This window comes from Erinaceus europaeus, chromosome 17, assembly GCF_950295315.1.
Source record: "Erinaceus europaeus chromosome 17, mEriEur2.1, whole genome shotgun sequence".
NCBI classification, from domain to species: Eukaryota; Metazoa; Chordata; class Mammalia; order Eulipotyphla; family Erinaceidae; genus Erinaceus; species Erinaceus europaeus.
In genome coordinates, this window is record NC_080178.1 from 72,902,889 (window position 1) to 72,919,296 (window position 16,408).

The 16,408-nt window shown below is 43.4% G+C and overlaps 1 protein-coding gene across 1 annotated transcript in view; it reads right to left on the reverse strand.

Annotated features, from left to right (window-relative positions):
• NAV2 (neuron navigator 2) overlaps positions 1–16,408 on the reverse strand; it is a 762,517-nt gene that overhangs the window by 690,820 nt on the left and 55,289 nt on the right. The gene's annotated exons all lie outside the window — the stretch shown is intronic.

The window sequence follows — 16,408 nt, forward strand, 5'->3', positions numbered from 1 at the left end:
AATTCCTCCATCCTGTAGCACACTTCATTTATTCAGATACCTACAGACCTCTTGCACATGCAATGTACAATGTTTATTTTCTCTACTCCTTCATCAGGCTACCTCCTATTCATCATGTATATCTCAGTTGAGATGGATTTCTGTCAGGAAGTCTCCCCTGACCACCAAGAAGTCGAGTTTGGTGTTCTTTGCCAGCCTCTCATAGCTCAGCACTGTTCAGCTGTGTTGTTAAGGCCTCATTACTTGTCTCTAAGCTATAAACTCGAATAGGGTGGGCCTGTTTTGTTTGTGGAATTTCTAGTGCCCTGCACCATGCCTGGCACAGAGTAGATGCCTGAAATGATATGTATATAAAATGAATTAGTAAATATGAAGAGAAAGAACCATCACACTGTCAGGAGGTCGAATCCCTAAATTGGCCACACATCCTGCCATGGTAAAGGCATGTCCCCCACCTCCCTGCTTGCCCTCCATCCAAGGATGGCACTAGGAGACAGAGATGAAAACCAAAATCCCTAGAAGGGAGTTTGGAAGTTACCCAAAATAGGAGGACAGAGAGGTACATTTGGAATTTGGTATGTGAAACAGAGTTCTGAAGCCAGAGTGATAAGAGAAGGTTCTGAGAATGAGGTGGGGAGAGATGATTTCAAGGAATTTCTAAACCAGGATCTCACACACACAAGTTCTGTACTCTCCCCACTGAGCCTTCCATGATGGATGTCTTTTAAAGGCTAAGAACAAATAGATCAATCCCATGGGCATTCTGGTAACCAGATAGGGAGACCCACATACTCTACAGGTCAACAGTGGCAGGAGAAATTCCAAGAGAAAAAAATGCTCATTTAATTGTGCAGAAGAAGGCTTGGTAGGGAGAAACTGTAGGAGACTTTCAGAAACTTGAGCCCATCCCAGTAGAATAAATGATTCCAGAGAGACACCCAGAAAGCTATCAGGAAGCATCTGAGCAGGCCAACGTGGATGAGTGGACTGTGGTCACAGTCTATTTACTCTGTGACTTTAGACAAGTCACTTGCTATCTCTTTTCCTCTCTGGAAAATACTCCCTTCCACTATTTGTTAATTAGCACCTTGTCATTCTTCAGAACACCTTTTCATTAATTTCATTTAATCATATTAGGCCATATTAAATTGCCATCTCATTTAGCAGGTAGGGAAATAGGGAATCAGAAAAACAGAGTGACCTGTCTAAGCTCACCTAGCTAGGAGGTGGCCAGGCTCCAATGCAAACCAGGGCAAGTTCAATGCATGTACTCCTCAAGTCCAGCTAACTTCTATGTGGCTCAGCTGACCCCATAAGTGAAATGAGAACCAGAAGTCAGACCAGCCCAGCGAACTGTGAAGTTGGCAAAATGGAATCCCCATCTCCAAGCCTCACCAGAAACCTAGTAACTCTTGCCTGGTATTTGTCTATTTATACACAGCATGCCAGTCTATACCCACCCAGAAAGTCATGTTTCCCCTAATCTGGCCTGGTGGGCTCAAAGGCCTAAGGAAAAGAGAGAAAATAAGAATGATCATTGTTCTCTGTTGACCCTATTCTGTCCTGTGCATGTGCAGACACTGTAAAGCAAATGTTGCCATTACCATTTTACAAAAGAGAGGAGTGAGGCCTGGAAAGATTTAATAACTCATCCCATTGCAACTTGGTAGACATTCCCTATAAGCCTGTCCTGAACATTGTTCACTCCACTGTGTCAAGCTGTCTTTCAAGAAGGTGTGTTTTAAAGCATCTGTGAATATGTGGGAGGGGGGGAGATAGTGTCAGGTGGTACAATTTCAGGACAAACTTTTCAAGAGCCTTCCCATCACTCTTCATATTTGGGGACATACAGCCCCAACAACAGAAAGAATTCAGTGTGGAACAGAAGCAGCCACTATATAATGGAAAAGATCATTTATCATGCGTGGGGAGCCAGAGACTCAGCTGGGTAAGAAGAAGGGCTGGGAATCAGTTCAATGTCAGAATTTGGGTGAAAAGCTATCAATAGACTGGAAGGAACCTCCCTAACATCTGCTTCCCCATTTGTTTGGGGAGACTTCATGCTCTAAAGTCAGTGGGCTTCAACATAGCCACTGATGAGTTTTTATCTCCTTATTCATGGATGTTCAGAGGAATCAGGATTCTGGGATTTTCTAGGACAGTTAATATCAATTCCTACCTGCCAGAGGCAAAAGACAGAATATAATATGCAAGTCAGCAGCCCTCTGCCTCTCTCCTGGGCCCATGATCCATGTCCTCTACCCAGCGGAGCTGGAGCTCTGAGTGGATGTACAGAGGGGAAAGCAAATAAGAGCAAAGAAGATGCTTAATAAAGGAGTTATTTTTTTAGAAGATCTTGTTGATTTATCAAATAGAAAGATAGAGAATCATAGCATCATTCTGGCATATTTATTGCCAGGGACTGCACATGGGTCTTCACACACACAAGTTTGGTGTTCTATACAAAGTGCCACCTTCTAGAACATAGGGATGGTGTTTTGAATACCACACAGACAGTACTTCCAAATCAAAACTTTAAAAAGATTCTCTCTGTTCTGAAATTCCCTGCAATATAGGAGAATGGGTTTAAATTTTCATCATTTGGAAGGAAATAAATCACAGAGTAAATGTTTAAAGTACAAAACTGTTGAGCTTTGGAGTTGTGATCCTCAATTTAACATAAAAATTAAAAGTGTTTCCTGAGAACAGATACAAAGATGCATTCAGAACGTTTGTAATGACAAGTGTTATTAATTTTAAAAAGCAAAAATAGACTTGCAATGTGGTGTCCTATATAAAAATGACTGACTGTCCTGAACCTGTACTCAGAGCGACAGAAATTATATCTATGATAGCATCTATGAAAAGTTGAAAACTGGTTTCTAATTGTTGGTCTCCTGGGCTTAGTTAGACAATGAAATTCTGGCATTTCCCAACCACAGTAGAATTCAAGAAGAAATATATATTCCAAATGGGACACAGCAAGACCTTTGGAAGAAGGGAACTTTCAGGACTGAATGGGACAGGTGTTAAGTTCTGTCTACTCTGCTGCCCCTGACTAGCCCAGGCCTTCTCCTCCTCTCAGCTCCTTGTTTGACTCCCACCCCCTCCAATAAACTTTGTCAGAACTATCATTCACCAACAGAACATGGCCATAGTTTTACCAGTTCTCACATCAAGTCCAGCCATAAGGTAGACCTTATGACAAGTCTCAGAGCATTAGGCCTCTGAGCTCTCTGTCTTCCCTGCCACTCCACTGTCTCTACACTATTATTGTCTTCAGGAGGTTTGACACAATCTGACCATCCCTTGGTCTGACCTTCTCCCATGTCTCTCTTATTCATTCACCAAACTACCCTCTTTACTGTTTTTTTAAAAAACTTAGGCCACAAATGTTTCTCTACTTGGACACTTGGACGAGGGATCCTTCGAGAGTCACATGACTCCTTCCTTTACTCCCCCCCCAGACCCTGCTCAAATGCCACTTGTCAGAAAGACATTCCCTAGACCCCTTCCCCTAACCACATATCCTAATTTGCTTTATTTTTCCTTGTAGGTTTATGGCTGTCTCACTTGTGATATCCACACCAACATATTGTTTGTCTTTTCATGCTAGAGAGTGAAGAAACTCAGAACTTTGAAGCGAACATAGCCCTGTTGTTTGAGTGCAGCATTCCAATTTAAACTTTCAGTGTGGTCTAAGACTTCTCCCCAATGTGCAGTAAATCATTCCTTTTAGACACTTATGTTCAGTAAGATATACCAAGAAATACATCTTGTGTAGTTTTATGTGAGTAAGCCATGTCCACACTCAGAAGAACGTGAATGTCTACAGTACTTTCTGTCTCCGGTGTAAAGCCCAAGTCGACCTTAAACAGTTTTCCCTGCATCTTCCAGAATGCCCTGGCTTCCTTTGATTTGTGATCGCTCCTCCTTCAGCTGCATTGCTCAGTACATTGAAGGTCTAAACACAACCCTCCCTGGCCCTAATGTCATTAAAGCCAAATAAAGCTGAGCTGCACAGTTGTGATTTCATAAATGTGCCCAGTAAATCTGACAGTGAAACATTTTATTACGTGGGAAGTGCCATACATAAGTTATTTATTTTCCCATCAAGATGCGAATAGAACAACTTTACTATGAGGGGACAACAGTTCAATCCCAGGGCTGTAGATGCAAGGCTGGTTGTACAGTCAGTGGGGCTTGACTTTGTTTTTAAATTTTATATTTATAGCCATTCAATGCTGGGATGTTGGGGCTTAAGTCACTTAACATTATAAGCACCTTTCAATAATGCATTAACATATAAAATATATTCTTAAAGACAAACATAGAGAATTAATATTTTATGGGCTACAACCCACAAATGTCTTTAGAAGCAATGATTGCTTCCTAAGTCCATTAGACTCTACTTTGTTCTCCAGTGGCTGGAGACACTATGCTTAATGGTAGGAGTTCTGTTGGAAGTATGGTAATTTAGAGATGGTCAATGTTTTGATGACCTTAAGTTTCTGGCATGGAGTGCTAAAGAAACTCTAATAAGACCTGGCTCTTGGCACATCCCTGCCTGATGTCATGATTACATATTAGCTGATCATGGGAGAACTGCTATTTTGGTAACAAATCAAATTAATGAAGCATCAGATCAATCCAACTAACTTGCCAAAAGGACTAAAAAAAAAGAAAAAGGTCAGGTTGGAGCTATTTTCCACCAAAATATTAATAATGAGTACACAGAAGTAGTTATTCAAAAGATAATGTGTTTCCCATATAACCCTAAGGGGCACTGTTCACATCATAACTGGAAGGTGACGATAGAGTCAGTTTCCTAATTCTCAAAGTTATTACATATGCCAGTGACAGTCTCATCCTCCAGTGATCTGCAAGTCAGGAATTCCACACTGGGGGTAAAGGATTTAGGCATATTAGTGACATACCTACAGTCATATAGCTAGCCAATATATAGTTATATATATAGTTTAACGCTGAGATTCAAACCTAGTCCACTTGACTTCAAATCATGTGTGATTCCAGAACATTGAAGAAAGATACCAGTTGGAATAGATGAAAAATACTGGACAGTGCTTTAATTTCACCCAGATAGAGATACTGGAGCTAGCAAAGCCTCTTGACAGAAGCTCCAGCTAAAACATGACGAGCAGGTCCCCATGCACTTGGTGAAGAGAGCTCATCTCTCCCTTTGTTATGATTCCTCATGTCTCATAGTCTGTCAGAGTCCCCAAAGGTTCTACTCAATTGGATCCAAGCCTGTAAGGTTGTTTTTGTTTGTTTGTTTACTTGCTTGCTTGTTTTCCCTATAAAGTCTCTCTTAACTGCTCCCATAACTTCTTTGTCCATCCCACCAAGAATTTACCATACAACATGGAGAATGTCTATTATATTTCAAATACTCCCCCACAAGGCTGGGGGTGCTCAGAAACAAGAACTTCTCTAATGTAGCTTTCATGATGTTACATAAACGAATGAATGACTTCAAAGGTAAGCAGATTTTCATTGCATTCTCTCACCTCTATACTCAAACGTGTTGATTCCTTCTAAGTCATTACCCACAATCTACTCATCATTCTGTGTCAGCCAAGATCACAAATCATCTGTGATATCTTTGTTCTCCCTTCAGAATCTTCTACTACAGGTCCCCTAAAGGAGTCTGATGTCTCCAAATGGATTAAGAAGTTCCTTGTGGGAAAGAATTGTTTGTAGAAAGTTAGAGGTACACTCATATGCCAACAATAGATACTGGTTAAATTTTCTGAGAAGTCTCATACCTACCTTACCAGAAGAAAACAAAGTCAATGAACACTGATTAGACCTTGCATTGAACAAGGTACATTAAATCTGTCCAGTTCATGGACCTTCCATATGACCCAATAATTCCTCTCCTGGGGTTATACCCCAAGGACTCCATAACACCCAACCAAAAAGAGGTGTGTACTCCTATGTTCATAGCAGCACAATTCATAATAGCTAAAACCTGGAAGCAACCCAGGTGCCCAACAACAGATGAGTGGCTGAGAAAGCTGTGGTATATATACACAATGGAATACTATGCAGCTATCAAGAACAATGAACCCACCTTCTCTGACCCATCTTGGACAGAGCTAGAAGGAATTATGTTAAGTGAGCTCAGTCAGAAAGATAAAGATGAGTATGGGATGATCCCACTCATCAACAGAAGCTGACTTAGAAGATCTGAAAGGGAAACTAAAAGCAGGACCTGACCAAATTGTAAGTAGGGCACCAAAGTAAAAACCCAGTGGTGAGGGGTAGACATGTAGCTTCCTGGGCCAGTGGGGGGTGGGAGTGGGTGGGAGGGATGGGTCACAGTCCTTTGGTGGTGGGAATGGTGTTTATGTACACTCCTAGCAAAATGTAGACATATAAATCAGTAGTTAATTAATATGAGAGGGGGAAATCAATTGTATGTCTCAAAGTTTCTCAAAAGACAAACTGAATCTTTTTAATATATAGGCTACGTATTTGATATGCAGACTCTCTCAAAAGCCTAGACCAAGTAGATTAGAAGCTTCCAATAGCACAGCTATATACAAGATACTGGGTACTATACAGCAAACCATAACAAAGGGACTTTTCAAAGTTAACCCAATTAACAAATAATGTGATAATATTAACTATTGATTGTCTTTTTGAACCCTAAGACAGCAGGAACCTCACATCTTCACTATAGAGCCCCTACTTCCCCCAGTCCTGGCACCCTTGGATAGGGCCCACTTTCCCGTATGCATCTCCCAATCCAAACCAAATAATATTGCATCCGCCGATCACAACCTAACCAAAGCAACGATTGCCATCTCAACATGCTTCACCTCAGACTGTATCCAGAGACTTCACGTGTGGAATGACAACCCTTCAGCTTCATTCGGGTGAGACCTTTCCTTTAATAGTACACTCTAATTTCATCTCAGGTAGTTCACTTTCTAACAAAGTCCCATAACCTAGATATACACCAGTTTCTGTGAGAGAGAGCTTATGTGCACACGTATCCATAAACTTCTGCAAAATATATACCTGAAAGCAGGATTACACTAGAGTTTGCAGTGATTACCTACCTAACACTTCCTCTCCACTATTCCAAGCTTGGGATCCATGATTGCTCAACAAATTGTTTGGCTTCATATGTTAACTCTCTTTTCAATCACCAGGTTCCAGATGCCACCAGGATGCTGGCTAGGCTTCCCTGGATTGAAGACCCCAGTCAACGCCCATGTTCAGCGGGGAAGCAATTACAGAAGCCAGACCTTCTACCTTCTGCAACCCTCAACGACCCTGGGTCCATGCTCCCAGAGGGATAGAGAATGGGAAAGCTACCATGGGAGGGGGTGGGTTATGGGGATTGGGTGGTGGGAATTGTGTGGAGTTGTACCCCTCCTACCTTATGCTTTTGTTCACTAATCCTTTCTTAAATAAAAAATTTAAAAATAAAAAAAAATTTTTTTAATTTATTTTTGATGAGAATGAAAAAAATAATCTGTCCAGTGTCTCTGCAAGTAGGGAGAAATTATTTCTCAAGAAAAAAACGAAGACCCAGAGTTTCTAAACAACTGACCTAAAGTCACACAGACAACCAAAGGCAAAGCTGAAACCTGAACTAAGGTCAGGTCTCATTATTTTCAAGACTCTAGGCCACACTTATCTAGAACAAAATAATGGTTTCTTCCTTCTGGCTTTTTTCCTGTTAAAGCCACAGCAGTTCTATCACTTGTTGCCAACAGCTGCTAAAGTACAGATTCCATAGTCACTCCCTAGACATATCTCCAGGTCTTGTTATCTTTTTATACCAAGATCAGACCTCCAATTCAAATTAAAAACTAAAATATGTCTACATGGGGTTTTCTTCCATTTTATTGAACAGGACAGAGAGAAATTGAGAGAGGAGGGGGAGATTGAGGTAGAGAGACAAAGAGACACCTGCAGACCTCTTTTACTGCTTGTGAAGTGTCCCCCCCTGCAGGTGGGGAGCTGGGAGCTTGAACCTGGATCACTGCACAGATCCTTGTACTTCATACTGTGTGTGTTTAACCGGTGTGCCACTGCCTAGCACTCTCCACATGTTTTTATTTTACAATTCATAATTCAAAGATTCTCAACCCTTTTATTTAGAAGCAAACTTTGTCCATCTTAACTACTGGTCTGATTTAAGGAAACTAGTATTATAAAAGGTGTTTTGATTCCTCCAGGCCAACAAGATCAGTGGATCGATCCCACAGAAACCATCTTGAAGCATTATATGAAAGCAAGAATCTGCATCTCTGAATCTACTGTGAGGGGGCCTTAGTCTGAATCCTAGAATAAATGATGTGTCTGCTTCAGCTGAAGTGTAAAACTAGAGACCCAAAAAGGATGGAAAAAACAGAGAATGGTAAAATATCACATTTTCCTAATTCCAGCCACTCTGGGACACAAGTCTTGCTTCCCTTCTACCTCACTAGTTAGTCCTACTTTTCCTCTGTCAGTATTCTTCATCTTCCTGACAGCTTAATATTGAAGTGAGTGCATCAGTGACTGGCCCTTGGGTCCATTCACCATCTAAGCTTATCCCCAGTGCCATAGTCTTAAATACATGTACACTCTGATACATTCAAATGTATATATCAAGATTGGATTTGTCTGAAGCTTAGAATCATGTACCCCACTGCCTACGCAATGCCTTCACTTGAAGTTCACACCCAATCTCTATACTTCTCTCCATACCCACTGACTACACTGATTTCCCACATTCATCAAACAACTCCATTTCTTCCATAGGTTCAGGCCAGAAGCTTTAATTTTCCTTGACTCCTTGCTTTTTCTCATAATACAGAATGAACCCATCAGCAAATATTGTTTGTTGTATATTGAAAATTCACCCCAGATGATACCTCCAAGGCTCAGCTACAACTCAAGTTGTTCTCAACACCTGCACAGTTGATTGCAGTTACCTTCTATCTATTCTCCTTCTGTCCTCACTTCTCTTCCAACCAAGGTTCCTTTGAAATGTAAATTGGTTTTGTCTTTTCTCTACTCTAAATCATCTGTGGGGTTTTCATTTTGCCTCAGTGAAAACCATATGACTACCTACAAAGTCTCAAGTATTCACTCTTCTCACTCAGCTCTTAGTACACTCCAGTCACTGGCTTCCTGTTTGTTCTCAACCTGTGAAACACATTCTCAGTTCAAGTCCTTTCTGTTTGCAGTTCTTTATTCTCTGAGCATCTTCATGCCTCACTCCATTACCATGGAACTCTGGAAATGGGATTACCTCAGAGAGGTCCTTTCTAACCCTACTGTATAACATGCCACCACCTCCTTGCCATTTTTCTACTCTTTATACCTGAAAGTTTTTGTTCACTGCATTTATAACCATCTGGTGTGTTACGTGCTTTGCTCCTTGTATTCTGGTCATACCCTCTCCTTGCATGATTGTGACTCCAAAAGAATAGGACTTGCTTTTATGTCCCAGAGCATCTCTGGTACCTAGAACAGTGCCTAGTACACAGAGAAATGCAACAGGCCTTCCCCCCCTGTTGTTAAAAATGCGGAAGCTCTTGCGGGCCGGGCTAGCTTCACGGGCGGGTAACAGAGACGACCAGAGACATACAGCTGGGCAGGGAAGCTGTATTTCTTTATTCAGGAACAACGATTCATAAACTAAGACAAACTAATCACTAAACAGAACTCTGCTGCCTCTTTGCCGCGGCGCAAGCACTCTTTCTTACTCTCGAACTCTCCAACTCTGGAACTCTGGCACTCTGGCGGGGTTCCAAGGGGCGGGGCCAAGCAGGACTAATTAACAGGACTGATTAACAGGACTGATCCAATTCTCTTGGCGGGGGAGAACTAGAACCCAATGTAAAGCATACAACAATTCCCCCTTTTCTTTTTAACTAAATGACTATAGTATCAAGGGTGTGGGGTGAACAGAAACATATATCATACAGGCATTTTTAAAAAAGAAACTGGCACAAACATGGAGAAACATGTAAGCAAGTAACAAGAACCAGTGCTGCCGAGGGAAGGCCTGAGGGGGCCGGCCATTTTTTGCATCTGTGGGAAAAACTTTATCAGCTTAAAAAAAAACATTTCTTGCCTCTGGGAAGCTACTTGCCTCGACGGACATTTGCATGGGGGCGGGGAACGGCCTAGAGTCCCAAAGGCAGCTGGCTGCAATTTACTTACTATGAAACAAAACTTGTTATTAGCATATTTCTAATAGAGAAGGAATTTGAGACATAGCAACAACGTCTTTTAACCTTTTGTTACACCCATTCAAGATGGAGTCAGGAAAGGAAACCTCAGGCATGAGAATAATTAGCATAGCCATTGTGCGATCTACCATTTCTAATAGAGAAGGTAATGGAGAGTTTTACATATCAACAAGTCTATTTAACCTTTTGTTTAGACCAACTTAGTTAAAATATATTGATTGTTAACTAATTTTTACCTCAGACTCTAAATGTAAGTTAATATTATCTTTATGAGAATTACGTTGAAAACCTTTTTCATTTAACTTTGACTAGTAAGAATTTAGCCTTAAAGTTACTGTTTACCAAACTTTAAACATACACATAAACATGGTCATTAATACACTAGGAGAGAAACCTTTGTTACGAAGACATGTCATTTTAAACACGAATTTAGATATGCACTGTCTTAGTTGTTGGGGGGGGCTTCACCATCTGGAGGTGGCTTCCCGCAGCTCTACTTCAAGGAATTGCAGGTTGCGATCTCTGCACAAATCTCTGTGTACTCCAGCTTGTCTGCCTTCAGACTGGACCGGCGGCTGGAGATCTCGTGTGCCCAGTTTCGGCAGGGAGCCCGGAGGTCCGGGAGGTCTGGGATCGTTCCAGAATTCATAGCAAGAGGGCGGGCAGGCCAGGCTTGTAGAAGGTGTGGGCCTAGGTGCCCAGGGGTGGCGGCCATGATAGGCCGCCGCGGCCCTGCCCCATGGCCCTGCCATGTCTGCTGCCCTGCTCACAGTGGCCGAGCAGCGTGGAGGGATCACGCGTCCAGTGCCCTGCACCACGTGGTGGAGAGCCGGCTCCTGTGGGCTGGCCTGCGTGCTGGCATCGGGCTCCTGCGTGGTGGAATCGGGCTTCAGTGTGTTGGCATCGGGCTCCAGCGTGCTGGCATTGGGCTTGTGTGTGCTGGCGTCAGCCTCCTGCATGCTGGCATCGGGCTCTTGGGGCTCTTCTGTGCTGGCGTCGGCCTCCTGCGGGCTGCGGGGCTGCGGGGCTGCAGGGCTGCGGGCGCGGTGCGCGGGGTTGTCTGGGCGCAGCCGGCTGGCTGGCTGTTTAACCAGGTGGAAACAGCAGCTCTGCGCCTCGCCTCCCGCCCGCTGGCTATTCCCGCTGGCTGTTCTGAGTTAGCCCGAGCGAGTGGAAACCACAGAGTGGTCCAGAGATAAATGTTCCAGAAACAGCAAAACAGTCTCGTGAAGAAAGAGCAGAGGCCTTTGGAGATCTCTTCACAAGCAGAAGAGAAGGCCATAGTACATAGGTAGCCAAATTGACTTTACTTATCTGAGAGATGCGCAGGTCAGGTCCATGTGGGCGCCATTTGTTGTTAAAATTCGGAGGTTCTAGCTCGCCGGGCTTGCTTTACGGGCGGGTAACAGAGACGCGGAGACAACGGCTGGGCAGGGAAGCTGTATTTCTTTATTCAGGAACAACAATTCATAAACTAAGACAAACTAATTACCAAACAGAACTCTGCTGTCTCTTTGCGGCAGCGCAAGCACTCTCTCTTACTCTGGAACTCAGGAACCCTCTAACTCCCAAACTCTCGAACTCTGCAACTCTGGAACTCTGGCACTCTGGCGGGGTTCCTTGGGGCGGGGCCAAGTGGGCCCGCGAAACTAACTGGACTGATCCAATTTTCTTGGCGGGGGAGAACTAGAACCCAATGTAAAGCATACAACACCCCCCCAGTAGATGAGTGAATTAATTAACTAATTAATTAATTATCTAGGAGAAAACACTCACAGGTCCATGAAATTATTCAGAGCTACCTCTTCCCAGTCCAAAACAACCCTAAGGACTTTAGAAATGTCTGACTCTTACACATGGTCCATTCCATTCATTCCTCTGATGACAAGTGAAAAATCTTCTGGTGCTTTCCCTAGAGTTTGCTGATAACAGTTAGTTAGACATTTACCTGGGGGGGTCTACAGTTTTATCATAGAGCACTCACTCTTATCTTTGCAAAGAGGTGAAATGCTGCAATTATGACCTCTTGAGTTCTTATGACTGCAGGAATATCCTGAAGGGTTTTTTGTTTGTTTGTTTGTTTTTATTTTTGTTTTGTTTTTTGTCCTGAAGGTTTAGTTTGTGGCTACTGTGGGAAGAAATAAACTTTATTCTCCACTACTCTGCTATTCTCCCACTGAGAAAAACCAACCACATAAGTCCATAAGGTGAGTTGGACCTGAGGGAAACGGCCCCATGTAGGTCCCAGTCTCCATGTTAACTATAGGGTTCAATGGGAAGAAAAGCAACAGAAAATTAAGTTGGGTGAGGACACAGAAAACAGTGATCCTATAGTAGATTTCCTAATCTTCCTAAAAGCTGACTCTACTTGAATTTACAGCTGCCTGAGTCCACCACAGTACCTACTCCAATTTTATCCAAATACATCTTTTGGATAGATAGCAGGCCCAGCACCTTCTTGTCCCAGACTCAGAATGCTGCCTAAATACAGACTGACCTCCCTCAAATGGATGCAGGAATCTGTCATTCAAAAGCATTAATCTGCTACAGAGAAGCAGTCACAGACTGTTCTACGAAAATGGAACTGGAAGGACTAGTCATCGGCCCACCCAGTTGAGTACACACATGCAAGGACTCAGATTCAACCCCCTACTCCAGACCTAGAGGGGGGAAGCCCCAACGGTGAAGCAGGGTGGGTCCTTGTCTGTCTGTCTATCTCTCTGTCTTCCTCTCTGCCCTCAATTTCTCTGTCATATATATATATATATATATATATATATATATATATATATATATGTCATTGAGAGCGGTGGATTACTTGTACCCAGTGATAACCCTGGTAACGAAAAGAAGGAGGAGGAGGAGGATAATGAGATAGAAGGAAGGAAGGAAGGAAGGAAGGAAGGAAGGAAGGAAGGAAAGAAGGAAGGAAGGAAATGGAAATGGCATTCAAGGGGCTTGACTGCAATTCTGATTTCAGGGAGGGAACAGTGTCATATTTATACGGAGTGAAGGCTTAGTAGACCTAATTCCAAGTTCAGCTTCACAACTGACCCTGGACTTTTTACCCTCCCTAAGCCTCAGCTTCTTCACATAATGGAGTTCATCATAACACCTCCACTTTGGAATAAATGAAAGAATACAGAGTGATGGTATGGAGCCTGCCATCTTATTTAAGTAGCATATGGAGGACATAAAGGACTCTGTTCACATCTGCCCACCCTCCTATACCCACTCCAGGCTTATAGGCTCCAAGGACAGAAGCCTCGTTATGTTCCTCTGTGTTATCATCTGAGAGGTAAATCCAAATCAGAGAATTGCAGGAGAAAAGAAAGCCACCTGTGTTACTACTCAGAGAAATTAACATTCTGCAAATGTCAAGGCTGTCTCTCTAGGTTGGAATCTGACTTCTGAAGGTGGCAGGAAGTACAGAGGAGGGAGACAGAACTCTGATTTTTTTTCCTTGCAAAATTCATCACAGACACTCCGTCTAAAACACAGGGGAAAATAGAACTGTGTTTTGACTTCTAATTTATCTTCTTAATATCCACTTCCCCATGCCCTGGACCAGGGCCAATGAGTCTCAAAGATCACATTTCACCAGCGACCTTGAAAGTGTGATTCAACATCTCTTTTTGCAGTAATAAAATCTTTTAACCGAAAGTGACCATTTTATGAGGCTGATACATTACAAAAGAGCCAATAAGCAAACTGGAGCTCAGGGTTATTAAAGCCCTGGGAGAAATCAATGCGCTCTGAAGCCAGCATCCAGCTGTGACTTAAGCAAGAGTGACCTGGGGTTCAGGAAAGGTGTTTGCCAGAGCCTGTGACTGTGTCCAAGAATGCTGGTCACCCACCAAGTATAAGCATGTCTATGGGTGAAGGACCCAGTCCTCCCCTGCTAGTGGGGGGGGGGGGGAGATTAAGGCAGGCTGCTGCTCAGGGAGGGATGTTTCATGTGACTGAGACTAGAGGCCACCACTTAATCCCAAACTGTAAGTCTAGCCAGCATTAAGGAACTAGAGGCCGGGTGAGGGGGTTTTTACAGGCCCTCTCAGGACACACACACACACACACACACACACACACACACCTATAGTCCTCTCCAATAGGTTGGCAAGGGTCACTCAGTCTTGATTTGCACACCTCTAGAACTGAGAAAGATGATTACTTCTGAAAGCAGTTCATCTACCTTTTTTTTTTTTTTTGATATATTTGGTGGTCGGAGTTCCCCCTTTAACTGAACAGAAATGTGCCCACCCATCACCCTAGCTTAACCCTTTTTATATCCAAATACATCTGCCTCCTCTTTTTATGGAGGCCTACATATGTCTAGGTGTAGTGTCTGCAGCTCTCTGAGTCTCATCACCATGCCAGCCACCTGACTCAGCCTCAATGCTCTTCATGAAGCAGCCTTGCTTGGAGACATGTGAGTTCTACTATAAGAAACTTCAGTACCCCTAAATCCAAATGTAACAACAAAACAACAGCCCGGTGTCCCAGGATGTGGCACAGTAGCATGGAACTTGCAAGCATCCAGTCCCAAGTTCCATCCAGTGCTGTATATGCCAGAGTGATGCTCTTATCCGCTCTATTAGGCAAATACATCTTTTAAAAGAAAAACAAAAGTATATGGGGGAGATAGCATAATGGTTATGCAAAAAGACTGTCTTGCCTGAGGTTTGGAGGTCCCAGGTTCAATACCCCGCACCACGGTAAGTGCTCTGGTTGAAAAAATAAAATAAAATAACAGGTAGCAACCCAACCACTAATAAAGGGTGATATTCTTGGAAGATGTGTATTCTCTGGGAAAACAGAGATGCAGTTTTAATAAGATCTTTGCTCGGGTTTGGATTAGAGGAGCATCGTTTGCTATTTACCACCACACAAGGGTTTGGCTCCTACTTGAAACATGAAAAGTAAGTCCCATGACCAACCCTTCATCTAATATTCACCAAAGTGTTCTTATTAATAGACACTCAATCGGGGGTGTGTTGGCAGGGAGCAGAACCCCAGAACTAACTCACAGTTGAGAGGCACCCCAGGAAGGAAAGAATACAAGCGTCTTCTGAGATGCTACAGACTTCATGACTCTTACAATGTGAATCTGGATAAGCCCTCAGCAAGAGCAGAATGACACATCATTCTGGGTAAGGCTGCATCTCTTCACAGAGAATGAAGCCTCTAGATGCCTTCATCAGTTGTATGTGAGAGTGATGCATTACACACCAACCTCAGACAAGTCGCACTGGGGCTGAGCCCAGGTCTCATCACAGGCTCCATGTCCCGATGTAGAATCTGAAGACTTTCTCCATGTTTCCTCACTGTGATCTTGGTCAGTAACAGTGGCCACTCTGTATTGTGCCTGCATACACAGAGCCTTGCATGCTATTAGTGGTAAAGGTAGATGTGCTTAACAAAGCTCCCTGCTTTACTGACTGGAGGGCACCCTCTCTCCTCTGTACCCTATACACTTTGCAGATTGGTTATTCGTAATAAACATTATCACATATTAGGGATTTATTAGGGACAATTCCAGTTAGGGCTCTGGGCATTGTACAGGCATTATCACAGCTAATCCTCACAAGACTCCAGGAGGTGGTATGTTAACCCTTTGTTAGATAAAGACAATCTCAGTTCCTGCCTGAGGCCAACTCAAAGCTCTTCCAACTAATAACCAATTCCAAGCCTGGGATCAGTCTGCAAGGGCTGGGGCAGGGCAGGAAATGAGACTCATTTCTGTCAGGAGGTCACCAGGCAGAGGAGGGAGAAAAATGAAAGGGGGGCCAAACAGAGAAAAAGACATAGACTGAAATGAAAAGCAGAACAACTGGTATGCTGGGACTGCCTCCAAATGGCACCTAGAAAGCCAGAGTGGGTCTGGGGCCCAGCCCTTCTCCTCCCTGGCAAATCCCACTTGGCTGGAGCACAGACTTGTCAGGTAGCCTGGCTGCTGGGCTTCACCACCTGTCCAGCACTCTCTCATCAGTACTGCTGTAAAGACATTGCCTCCTTACCCAAAACCCAGTAGACATGGAGGCAGCTCTCCCTGCACCACAGTCTGACTGGACCCTTCACAGACTGGATTCTGGATGAGGAGGGTTTGTCAGAAATAAGAATCCTCTTGGTCCCAGGTACCCGACATAGAGCACAAAGTACTCAGAATGCTAAGAGGACTCAAATTT